At 43.0% G+C, this 13833-nt stretch overlaps 1 long non-coding RNA gene across 1 annotated transcript; it reads right to left on the bottom strand.

The window, feature by feature from the left end:
- Window positions 1-8448: 8448 nt before the first annotated feature.
- Window positions 8449-10832, bottom strand: LOC138488819 (uncharacterized). Its single transcript, XR_011274720.1, has 2 exons — window positions 10736-10832; window positions 8449-8987 (listed from the first exon to the last, which is right to left on the bottom strand). It is a non-coding gene; the product is annotated as an uncharacterized lncRNA (long non-coding RNA).
- Between the last annotated feature and the right edge of the window lie 3001 nt (window positions 10833-13833).

Raw genomic sequence — 13833 nt, 5'->3', positions numbered from 1 at the left:
CACACTATTGAACGACTTACATGCGTTACAATGTTATGTAGATGTAATTTTGGATATAGTAGAAGAACATGAAATAGGAGTGGCATAACAAGCAGAGTATACTTACTCGTTACTTACTCGTTACTCGGATTACGAGGACGAACAGTTGCGCGAAGTTCGTGCATAAGCACCATCATTATTCTCAACACGGCCCGTGTGAGGCAGGCTGCCCTGAAGTCTGGCAGCTCGGTGATGCATTGCGGTCGTGGCTTGCCTTCCGAAATGTAGGCCAGGCATCCCGAGTTTTCTCGGCAGCAGCAGTTCTCGTCCTCAGTTGGCATTAGCTCGCACCAATTGCATGTGCACCAGGTGGCGACGCTGTCCATTCGACTAGGCCCAGGCTCTTCATCTATTGATTCGTCCTGCCAACTGCCGTCCGAATCCCCATCGTTTTCGCGTGCTTCCTTTTCCAGTAGTTCCTCCTCGGTATACTCGGGCTCGTACATGTAGGGCATTATTGTAGCCATTGTGTGTTAAACAAACTAAAATAATTTATAGCGGTGGTACTGGTATCTGTTCACACGGGCTACAAGTGGCGAAGGTAGCTGACCAGAGCACTGAAACGAGTCACAGAATACTCAAAGTAACACAGAGAGAGGAATGGAATCGAAAATCTGCTGCTGTGTGTTGTGAAACGGTCTGTTTATACTTATTGAGGAAAGAGGCGCCCTGCCATTTCCATGGCGACACATCATTAGCTGAAGCGCAGCGAATGTTGACACAAGACGTGCATTGGCGTTGGGAAATGGGCGGTACGAGTCTGCTGATGACAGGCTCAGGGGCGGGGGAATTGATTTAGTGCCGCAAAAGCAGGTCAGCCAGGGCGATCGGGGAAAAGATAGGATTATCAGAAAATGGCGGCTCCCTGGTGCTTGTTTTCGCGTGCGTTTAATGGACGAAAACTCGGGTAAGGTCCATAGGAAAGTTTTCTAAAATCGAGCCACTTAGGCTTAAAAAAACATGGCCGACCCGTAGGGACAATAAACATTTTTACTAGACCATGCCTTTAAGTCCTATGCATTTAGTACTAAGCCGACACTGTTGTTATCTATCTCCTTCTTAACACATTGCATAGGATTAGTCAACATTTTGTCAAGATAGTCAATTGTGGCACAGATATACTTGTAGTTCCGGCCAGTCAATATTGTCTGCCACCACTCTGCCATGTCCTCGTTTTCTGGTGCGTATGTTCGTAAGTATAGATTCATTTGCATATTTAACGTTGTGCATTTGGATTGTCAGATGTTTCAAGGACTCCACCTCTTTATTGTAAAAGTGGCAACAATTATCTGTAATGTCTACTTTATGTCTCATATAAAATTCCTTGATTGGATATAGGTTTAAACATAGCCACAGAAATTGATCTCAATGATATTGGATAGGGAACCTTTCCAAGTATTTTGGAATTATGTTAAGCACCCTCGCTTCACTGTGAGGATACAAGTTTAGATCTTTTACGATTAGTTTCAATCCAATCACAATGGGACAACTTTCTCTTTGTTGCACAAGGATTCTATTTAATTGTGTCTAATGCGATATTCGCATGAACCAATTGCACACAGATCTTTCCATCTCATTCTTTCAGAATACCAGTATATGACTTGCAGAGAATTGGATTCAGAATATGGTAAGGCCTGGCTGCAGTTTTCCAAAGAACCTTCGCATATAATGACTGAAGCCCAAGTTCATAAGGGATTGCGGTGATTGAAACATATGTTGGCAAATGGCGGACCTTGCGCCAAAAATAGCCTTACAACACTTCCCATATTGCCCAGCTTAGATTCAGACCTGCTTCGCTTCCAAATGTGATAGTGGCTGTCACCTTTTGCCTGTAAAACAATTACTGGTTTTAAAGTGAATTTGCCATATTCTGCGTTTAATTTCAATCCTTGTAAGGCCAAGCATTCCATTCTCAATTTTAGATCCTGCGTCCACTGCCATTCTCTAATGGATTTATTGAAAAGGATATCCAGATAGCGGATTGAGTCTGTCCTTTCAAAATAGTTCACCAGCTACAACCCATCTAAAATGTTTACCTCTCTTCCCGAGGATTGAACCGAACATCCTAATTTTAGATTTTTTTTTTTACATTTATCTGAAGGTAATTTATTTGCAGATACTTTTCCATATAATAAATGTGTTGCTGTAAGCCTATCTGTGTTGTATCTAAGCGCACCAAATCATCAGCGTCTATTGCCCATGCTATCTGATGGCCATTTATTCTCGGGGGGAAGGTGTCACTACTTGTTAATGCTGCTGCTAAGTCCACTAGGTATAACGCGAAGATTAAAGCGGCTGATGGGCAGCCTTGCTTAATTTTCAGTCTTTATTTTGATGGGAAGGTCACTTTCAGCATTAATTCTGATGCGTATGGAAGTTTCAGTATGAAGCACTCTTATGGCTTGCAATAAGTCCAGTGGAAATTTCCACCTCTTCAGTTTCTTCCACATTTTTGCTCGATTAACACTATCGAATGCATGGCGTAAATCGATAAATGCCAGGAATAGATTTATTTTTACCCTTTAAGGTTTCCAGCTTTATCAAAATTGGAATCAGCTCTGTCCCCACCCCGTTGGTGAAGCCAAGATTGTCTCACATCCACTCTCCCTGTATCTTTGGCCCACTTAGTCTATTTTGCAAGAAGCAGGCAAACAACTTGCTGATGATATCTAATAGGGCAATCGGACATTAGTTGTTCGGGTCGGCTCTGTCACCTTCTTTAAAGCTAGGAACAACTACCGCTGTTTGCCATGAGGCTGGTACTTTCTTCGCTTCTGAAATACGCTTGAATAGTATCTCAATAAATCCAGCCCACTGTTCTTGGTTTCTTTTTAGAGTGATGTTGGACAGTCCATCCGGGCAGGCTGCACCAGAGTTCCTTAATTTTTAGATGGCATCTTCATTTCCTCCTTGTTAAAACAGGTCTGCCAAAGAGCGTCATTATCTACCATTGTTGGCGGAAGAGGAATTTGCAAAGACCTTAGAATAATGTTTCACCCATTCATCAGCATTAATACGATTACTCAGAATCGCGTTCTGATCACCCAAGTGTCTCTTCCATGATGTGCGTTAATGAATTTTAACATCACCCCTGCTCGCTTTTGATCACAAAGGAGCTTAAACGTAATGAGCCAATTATGATACCTTTGTCTTAGTTTCTTTATTGCAAGTCTCGACTCCAGTTATTTCTTGTCATTTGGAAATTAATGTCTTTCCTGATTTTTTTTCTTTTCCTCAGCCATCTTCTGACTATATGGGTATCCTATTTGCATATGATCACACCTGAAGCAGTTTTTTTGTTGTTTTATACCCTGCTAACAGAGGTACATAATTTGGAATTGAAGCCCGTTCTTGTTTTAGATATTCAAATTTCTTTGTCAAATTAACACTGATTTATTTTCAAAGATTGTGACCTTGATTTATTCTACATTGACTCAAATAACGATCCCCAGCAGGTATCATTTGTCAACCAAGTCTATTTTAAAGCATCATGTTCGCTATTTTGCATTTTAATCACTTTCAGATGTGCAATGTTATGCAGGAAATTCCTTCATGACCATATGTAATCTAGGGTTTTCTGACATCCATTCCTGTGCCTTGTCGGGTTCGTAAAAATGTCTCCTCTTGTCTGACCGTTTAGCAATCACAATTCCTTATGTCCAACTCCTGTACCCATTGTTTACCACACTCCTCTTTTAGGTCTATATGTTTTACCATTGCTTCTTTGATGTTTTAGGGGCAAACCATGAAATATCCAGATCGCCAAAAAACAATGTGTAGGTTCTTATATTTCAAAACACACTCATTGATCAATGTCATTACAGACGAGATGAATTGCCAAGAATTCATTCCATAAGATGTTAATTATCATCAGGTATTCAGCATTATTTTTATTGCTACTAGTACACCATAAGCTAGTTCCTCGAACAAATAGATTGGGATTTGTTTTTACAATTGATCGATGCACGTTGTTTTTCACCATCATTACTAATCCCGACAAAGGTCGACCAGACCTGTTCTTCCCTGTAGCATTGTGTAGCCATCTCGTAGCCAAGTTTCTTTCAGGCATACTATAGAGTGGGCCTCCTTATTCAACCCTCCTTCATTGAACAAATGCTTAAAACCTCTTGTGTGCCAGAATATTAAGGAACATTCGTCCTACAGCTTGAGGATTGTTTGCTAATGTTGGTTAGAGTATCTTCCCTTTGATTCAGTTCCTCGTTTAGTTGTTTCATCAATGTGGCGTTTACTCTCTGTTGACCTCTCTTCCTTCGCGTCTTTCATTAAGGATGTTTGTCCTCTGTTCATTTGCTGTCGCCTCTTTCCCTTTCTAGTAACGTTAGGGCCTGTACTTCCTCCTCTTGTTTACGGTCATATTGATGTTTATTTAGTTCATATCCGATAAGAGAGTAATTCATTACTTTAATAGGGTGTTGTCTATCACCTGAGATGACACGTGTAATATTACCCAATTAGAATGAGATTCAGTCACGTACCTCACAATTTAAATATCGTCAGATTAGTTCTTCAAGATGGCACACAGTGCAAGCGCTTCATTATGTTTCGTCTTTTTAGGTTCACTTCGTTTTTGTTCCATAGGATGTTCTCCGGTTGTAATTTTTCTGTGCAGGCTTTGTCTGGCCTTGACATGTTTCTGCTGATTAACTTTCCTTGGAACTTGCGCCAATGTACATTTTGGATTTAATTTGAGTTTGCTCAATCTCACCATCACCCTCATGCTCACTACCCAATGTTCTGCGCTTAACAGGTGAAACACGCCCATACGTTAACCTCGTATGGATGTCAGCATGGCGCCTGGTGTACATGGATATTACTAAGCAGCAGACTGGAACCAGAAGGTTTTCTGCACAACCTCCCGATTAAGACAATAACATTCAACTCGCGTTGGTAACACTGTCCTGCTGCTGCAATGAGATGTGCCGAGGCTCACTGCGCCTCCGTGCACATTTGACGCAAACTGTTGCTCCTCCAGTGAGATGTGTTCTGCGGCTCGAGGTTGAGCAGCGCATGGGAAGCACAACAGGAATAGAAAATGCTCTGGAAGCGATGCCTTAACATCCGGTGCTATCCGACCAGTGCTTCATGGCTTGACCCGAGACTTAATCACGCTAAAGTGATGGATACATTAGAACGCCAGCCTTGAAAGGGGACAAGGCCGCGTGCATTTCAGGTTGCCCTTCTGAAATGGTATTTGAAAGAACAGCGGCTTGTGATCCGTTCTCGTATCTGTATCCAGTTTTGCCAGGTGATTACATTTTGTATCTAGATACAAAAATCACAGCACACAAGGTAGCTGCAACGGGTGACTGGGAAGAATTCCTGCTGCCTTTGCTGTTGTGCGTCACTTTCTAGATAAGGATGTACTCACCTGCTCTTTTCACACTTAAGCCTAAAATGTGTTGTGGAAAGACTGCCCTTCTGTTCAGAACAAGCAGTGTAAGCTGGAAGTGCAATGACGCAAGGTAAACTCTTGTCACTTAGAATGTCAAAACCAGTTTGGATTTTAGGGCCCCTTTGCCAATTACAATGACACCATCAATACGTCTGCTGCAGGCCATCTGTCTGCCTTGGGCCAACGCTGGACTTTCTAATGTCCTTTACTCAAGGAATTACCAGACACCAAGCCCATTCTTCACTTGCCGGGAAAGGAGAAACACAAATCGAGAGGGTATTTGGGGGAGCTATTAAACAGGGCCACACTATATATTCATACGTGTGAGCAACAGTGTTGCTTCAAGACGCTACTGAGTGACATGTCGGTATCCAGTAGTAGGGAAGGTGCAGAATACAAGAGCTAGAGTGGTTAAGTGTATGGCACCCGATTTGATCATTTATGCAACTTCCACGATAAAGTCTATTGGAACTTCAATGAATAAAGCAATGTCAAGTCACCTCCAATTTCTTGCCATTGTCGGGTCTCAGGGGACACAAAAACCCAGAGAGACGTGTCTATTAATGTCACCAGCACCCCATGATGCCATGAAATCGCTGGCAATAAAATGTTCTCTATTAATTTAGAATAGCCAATGACACCCGTTCCTCACCCAGAGTCCTGTTGCATTTCGAGGCACATCTCTGATGCATGGCCCATGCCCTGCTCTATGCCCGTATGTGCCCATCCTTGTGCATCCTCAGTGCAAATTCTCGATGCAAATGTGATGCAAGCTTAAATCAAAGCACACCTGAAGTTATGTGGGATGAGATTTTGTGTGTTGTAATGCAGTGCGAGCAGAATACTCTTTGCGAAACACTAATGCAGAAGAGTGTTTTGAAAGTATGAGCTTGCATGGATAGTAATGCTGCTTCGATAACGTGTGGCTACAAGGGTGTGGGTGCCTGCATTATGCGATGTCTAATAATGTCTGGCTGCCAAAAACATGCACTCAAATGTGGTTTCTTTCAAAAATGCACTAAGCAGCAAATGGAATAGAACATTTGGAGTTATAAACCCTGGAAAAGACAAGTGGTTGTCTGACATCGATACATTTCTTTGCATAATAGTGTGTCAAAATGTACATAGAAGCTTCATTGCTGGTCTTAACAGCTTGAAGGTACTTTATATATCCACCCATTGGTCTCCCATAGTCATATCTATGGTCATTCCCATCCACAATGTTCTTTATAGTGTTGCAGAGCTGAAACCTGTTGCAGGTAAAGCAGCAAACACTCTTGGTTGCTAGCTTATCCTGCAGACAAGGGGAAACCCAGAATCGATTACTTGAAGTTGTGGGCGCTTCAGTACCATATGTTGGAGACACATCAAAGAGTGTAGGTGTTCGTTATTGGCCCACCCATTGCTTGACCATGTGTTGAGTATTAAGCATTTTTCAGGAACCGCTATTGGATGCCCAAAAAAGCCCACAAAGTTGGCTTTGCCAGTGCAGGTTTCATAAGCTATAGGCAGTTGGGGAGGCATTAATACATGCCACAGTGACCAAGCGTAGCAAGGGATGCCACACCAATAAGGGGGTTGGGGGGGTTCTCCCCAGGAGAATTTTACATAATGCGTTAAAATTGTGCATTTTTTAGCACACTTTAGGAAAATTGGGGAAAAAAGAGAACTGTTTTGTAGGGTAACCCATGAAAAAAATCCAATAGATGCATTTCTCCAACACATTTTCATGATCCCTTTTCGCCTATTTACAACATTTCCATACTGGCTGTGCCCATACATTTTATACCCTAGCATTCCCATATAAGAACACTGTTTGCTCTGCACATAATGTCAGTAAAGATAACAAAACATGTGCATGTTTGTTCTACCAATACATGGCACTATCCCCACATAAGAACATACTCCAGTTGGCTTTACCATTAAAAATGCATGGCAAAGCATGAAAACATATCCAAACTGGCTGAAATAAAATGCCAGCCATGCTACAAACACTTATGTTTGCTTTATCAAAGCTGCCTAATATAAAATGTCATACCACAATAAGAAACGGCTATACTGGGTGCTTTTAAATTCAAGTCTACATAAGAACAGTGATCATGCTTGCTTGATCACCCATGCCCAGTAAAACATGCCATGCCTGTTCCATGGTGCGCCAGCACCTTGCTCTCAGATATAATCACTTTGATGAGGATTGTGAGGTGCTTTGAGGGACCAGGGGGCAGATGCAGGTAAGGAACTGGGTCCCAGGGTACAGCCATGGCATTTTTTTTATTGGGTTTAGATGCCAAAGAAAATCCTGCCATGCCCACCCAGATCACCTCACAGGCACATTGTGTGAGGGCGTGGGATGGGGCGGGGGGGGTCATGGCATTTGTACTGGGCATCTATAAACCAGCATTTCCAATGAGCCATGCAAGGCTTGCACAACCAGGGAACTTTAAAACTGACAAAAGTGAAACACTATTTACCTTAGAGCGCTCACTCAGCTGAGGGAGGGCTTGTACTTCACTGGGCTGGCTCCTCCATAACAGGGGGGCTCTGCCCCCCAAGAGCTGGTGGGTAGACACACACCCCCCCCTCACTCATTATGGACGAGCCACCCTTAGCAGTGAGGAATGTAATCAGGATATGGCAAAGTTTACTACACATGCCTCCTGTTCTTTGAGGGCTCACTAGCTAACCCTTTAGTAGCTAGCTAAGCTTTGTGATCATTCGTTGCACAAGTTAAAGCTCATGGTTGATGACAGACCACATTGGCAATAACTTACCCTGCAGGCTTACTACACCTCAGTGCCACAAGCATACAGGATTCTCCTTCAGTGTATAACAATTAGAATCTGTATGCCCAATTGAGGGAGCTGTTTTAGGGGAATTTCTGCTAGCATATACAGAGACTTTGTACCTGTATCTAACCACCTCCATAGGATGGAAGTAATGAAAAACCCATGCAACTCATTCAGGAAACAGAATACAGTGGCACGGGCACTCTAAAGGAAAAGCAACAATGTGTTTTTTTATTGCATATGGTTTCAAATTAATTCAAGCTTAAACACAAATAAGGACAGAAACAAAGTTAATATATGAAAGAAATGTTTCCCCAAACTTACGTGCAAGGTTAAGAAGAAAAAATAAAAAAATGTTCACATATTCATGCATGACACGTCCAAAGCAGTGATCCATTGCAAGACTCAAACTCCATGATGCCTCCCTTTGTGCCTGTACTGGCCCGGTCTTGAACCATGGAGCAGCTCCGGACCCGTCACTGCAGTCACTTGTGAGTGTCCATAGCTTTGTCACGTACCCCTTCTTGGGGGATGTTCAACCTTTTTCCTTATAATGGCACCATGCTATAAGTGGTGTCTGAACTCTGTTCTGGGGTGGTTAAATAATGTGTGCATCTTGTTCTCGCAAAGTCTGCCCCATCAAATACAGAATTGTCTGGGTAGTGGTGTGGCTCGCTCAGGATTCTGCCCTTTAGTTGTTGGCTTGCGAGGAAATGTGGACCTCGGCATCAAACCCCCTTCCAAGGTTACTGTGAAAAAAAAGGGAAGTGGAGATAGTTCCGAAGAACAGAAAACAATCATTCCAAGCGTAAAACATCTTAGAATTATAGGCACCTGCCATTCAAAGGCTGCTTGTTCTCTATTAATTAGAAGCTTAATACTGAACAATGAATAGCTCAACCAAGTCTCCAGTGGCCAAAGAGGGGGGGGGGGGGGGGACACCTGTATTAATACGAGCACAGCAAGTCAAAATGTTGTCTCCTCACGTGACAAGAGACAGCGGCCATTCATTAAGACAGGCACCTGCTCGACGCTCATAACGGAGATACCAGACAAGGCCAAGTTCAATGCTAGATAACCTGGCTTGTGGCCTAGGAAATAAAGGATGTAGTTGGAAGACAACGTTCCTTGGGGTAACACTGCCTACCACCATTCTTGCTAATGTGCTGACGAAAGTGTCTAAGGTTGTAAAACCATTACCAACCAATCAACTGTCAAAAACGATGTCACCCTGTAACTGTTGCATTAGCCAATTACTTGTTGCTAAAATGATGTCCCTTACCTTTCATCATTTTAAGGATGTTCCACGGTGGGGCCATTAGATAGTCATATCCAATGAAAACACTAATCCACGTACAAACTATAAGTAGAGAATTCCCTAAACAATCCCTCAACCCCGTAGGTTTTTGCAACCAATATTGTGATGCAACCTCAATTACGACATGGTTTGTCGTTAAAAGCTGATTGTTTTGTATTGGGCCAAAGAGCTTATTGCTGTCCCTGCTTTATATGGATTAATAAATCAGACTGCCATTTACTTTGACTATTTCCGTCATGTCTGTTCTGCTTGTGCCAGAGACTTTAGGTGGCTTATTACATTTGGTAGCGTTCGGATAATTCTGTGCAGACCACTCTGATTCCCAGCTACACGCGAGGACTGCAGAGTGACCTGTGGAGAGCAGTGAATCACGTGTGAACTGAATCAACAGGAGCCACGTTGGTGAAAATAAATCAAAATAAATCATACCTAGTCCCCACAGGTGGCCGATTTGAGGGATGGATGCATACTTAGGGCTTCCGCCGATCCACAGGTGCAAGTATAAGGCATCCACTTGGAAAATAAGAAGGGCGGGATTTGTCTGTATATTGGGGAATTGTGAGATGTAAAGGACTGATTTACGAGCAGATAAGGTGATAAAGTATTAAGGATAAAGATTACCCACAACATGGTCAAGGAAGAGTGCATCAAAATGATTAAGAGAAAAAGGATACCTTGTCAAGAGGGCAGGAATACAGCCATGGTTTTGTTGTGTTATATTGAAGGTGCACCCATGTGTAGTGATTGCTGGTGGGGAGCGGTTTGAATTGTAAAAAAAGCAAGGCTCACTGGTGTACATCGTAGAGCACGTGGCACTGTGGCTTGGACACAAAGGGCAGGGTCCTGCAAGTGGGAGCGGTTTTTGGTGCTTGCCCGAATAGTTTTAGCTGAGGTGGTGTTGGAAGCAACGTAGAAGTGTTGAAAATAAAGGTGTAGAGGTCGTCCCAAATAAAGCCTGCACTCCAGTCGCCATTTTGAAGTACCAGAAATGTTCACACCAAAATATCTGACTTATGATGAGCAAATAAACCAGCAGAGAGACGCAGTAGGGCTCTGCCCAGTGCCCATCAGAAGAACAACACCTGTTGAAGTACCGATACCCATAAAACCATGGACAGTAAGGTACCCATTGAGAAAACCCTACCAGCAAATGAGACAAAATGAAGATTGCCCAAGTACCGTCCCGGAAGAAACCAAAAAGGCCTTGATGGAAGACGAATGGTGACATCACGAAGGCCCTGACGGACTCGCAGATAGAAGATATGACGACCTAAGGATGACACAAAGAGACGAGACCCAATGAATAAGGATATTGTGAACCTCGAACAAGAAAATGTTGAAATACAAAGAAGCTTCAGCTGTTAGCAGGATGAAGACATTCAACCAGCTAACGCCTGTACATATGCTTGTAACCGCAAGAAAGCTAAGAAAACAGTGCGGCTTGCTATGCTAAGTAGAAGAATATAGCGGCAAGCACCATTATACATAATCTACCTCAGAACGAAGCACAATATTATAAGTGCAAGTCCACTTTACACAAAAAGCAGAATCAACTCAGGTTACTAGAGGCCAAACAGGACAAGATTCGTATTCTAGCTAAACGAGAAGAGACGGCTGAATCGAAACTCAGCAGATGCAACTTGCGCCAGGAAGAGCCAAGGTCAGACCAATAGATGGAACGAACAGTAGCTTTGCATAATTGAAACTGAGAACAGAATATCCTGTCTTTGGAAGGTTGAGATAAGGAGGTTTAGGCAAGTGGCAAGTTGAATAAGAATTAAATGCACAAATTGAGAGAAACTCTGCAAATTCATGGTGTGGGTAGCACATGACCATCCGAGCAAGAAGAAACACGGGTTCACACCTACGCTTGGCATCCGCCCAGACAGAGATATCAGAACTTTGAGACAAGAAGATGCAGTTTCGAGGCCAACCAATGAACTAATTGACACAGCCACTAAGGGGCACCCTGCACCTGGCTGACCATTCTGCGTGCTACTAAGTAAAGTGGAAATGTATGCATGGGGTTGATGCCAACCCAATCACAATGGACCAAATAATCTAGTGTCCTATAGTTAGTAGGACCAATGGGACGTCATACTTTTAGTGACGTCAACAATAGTCATGTTTGAAGGAAGGGCTTAAATGCCCATCCGACAGTGTTTACCCAATCCCCTCACTCCATTATCATATACAGATATAACACTTATATTAAAGTTACCTTTTCCTAACCAATACAAAAGTTTAACTTTTGAGTGTTACACGTCAGATTATGACGAGTTTTGAGTATAAATATCACTGTTTGTATGAAGTTCGTCGGAGTTGAAGCGAGACGGACTATCGCTTCTCTGCTGATCAGGACTCCCTTTGACAAAACCATTGAGTTATCCTTATTGATGCGAGTAATAAATCTGCACCCCCATCCATCTCAAAGGTGCAGCTATCTCATCTTAAAGTACTCCGGAGCAAACCTCGGCTCTATGGGCCAGCCGGGGTTTCCCCAGTAGAAAGGAAAATATTGTTGACAGGGGGGCGTGAAAGAGTGAAGCTTGCAGTTTTAAGGTTCTGTATGTATTGGCAATCAAGAGTGTAAAGTGCCATTAGGGGAGACGCTCCCCTTATGCATGTATGGAAGTCGCTGCCTACATATGAAGAAATGATTCATGAATACCATTCTGAATTGAAGGCACAGCTGGCAAACTGTTTATGCCTTAGCCCCAGGAGGAGACGCTTTTGAAATCAGTGCTGCAACACATGACAACATATTTACACACTGCATACAAAGGGGAAACCAAAGAAATCTGTTCTGGACAATGTATGGGGACAAGACGAATGATCCACCAGTAAGGGATTGGGTGCTTAATCAACATGAGAAAGGTACGGCCTCCTTGGCTGCTCCTCCGCAGAGGATAAATCCATCTGATGAAGTGAAGGAACTAATCCATTGAAAGCAGCAAGAGGATACACAAACGCTGTACATGCAACCCCCCCCCCCACTCACAGTAGTGAAGAGGCTACATAAAGGGAGCTAAATTAAATAACAAAAACCAGTGTCTATGATGAGTATAACAAATGCTCAGAGCTGCAGGCAGAGTAAGAGCCACAGACCCCCTCAACACTTTCAATGAGTATCTTGCATCCTCCCTACTAGAAAAAAATAAAACAAATTCCCAAATCATCTTACTTGGCGACCTTAACCTTGGACTTCTTGACCCCAATGACCAGCCTGCATTGGAAATCACAAGCACTCTCTCTAATCTAGGCTTCACACACGGACACTTAATTGGGTAGCCAACCTTAACTGCAACATTAATATAGAACAGAAGTGCGTGGTCAGACCACATTATCACCTTCAATATCCAAGCCAATAATTCACATACTAAACAGGACATCACACCCGCCATATCCACAAAAAACAAAAGGTATCACTCGGGACAAACTTCTCCCCATCATACTGCCCACGCTTCATTAAAAAAAAAAAAAAAGAATTAAAAATAAATAAATCGCCGATCATGTACAGACCCTACTACCCTCGTGGATGTATACAACTCCTCGTGGATGTATACAACTGCACCATGCTCAAGGCTATTTAATACTATAGCCCCCACTAAACTCGGGAAACCTAAACAAAGTGCGCACCTCAATTCCTGGTTCACACCACAACTGAGAGCGCTTAGTAAAGAAAAACACATGGCTGAAACCCGCTGGAAACGCCCCCCTTGCATCACTAACAAAGACAACCTAGTAGTTGCTACTCAACTACAAGGAAGCCATTCTCCAAGCTAATAAACAGACATACAACATACGCATAACACAAACCAAATCTAATACTAAGGAGCTCTTCAAAATCCTCAAGGAATGAGAATCGCCCTCCTCTCCCGACACATGTAGCAAAGACAGCACGTGGTGTTCCAACATCCAGAAAGCACGATTAGACAAGATAGCCATGCTCCAGTCGACAATCCAAAAAAAGAAAACTGCCTTCAAAACACCATATTACCTAATCCTTGAACCACCGCGTCAGCGCACATCCAGGCATCATTCAACTTTACTATTCCAGAAGTTGAAAGTATCATTAGCAAACTCAAACCCTCCAAGTATCAGGGTGATATTTGTCCCGGCCCCATCATCAAGGAGGCTGCTCACGAACTAGCCCCTTTCATCACTGCTCTTATCAATTCCTCGTTCAACACTGGCATTGTCCAACAACCTCAAGGACGTCTGGGTCATTCCCTCTTAAAAACCACATTGGACGCCAGCATACCAACTATCACCAC

The sequence above is a fragment of the Ambystoma mexicanum genome, chromosome 9 (assembly GCF_040938575.1).
Source record: "Ambystoma mexicanum isolate Mex_15411 chromosome 9, UKY_AmexF1_1, whole genome shotgun sequence".
Lineage (NCBI taxonomy): Eukaryota > Metazoa > Chordata > Amphibia > Caudata > Ambystomatidae > Ambystoma > Ambystoma mexicanum.
The sequence above is the reverse complement of the archived record's forward strand: the minus strand, read 5'-3'. Positions and strand labels throughout refer to the sequence as shown.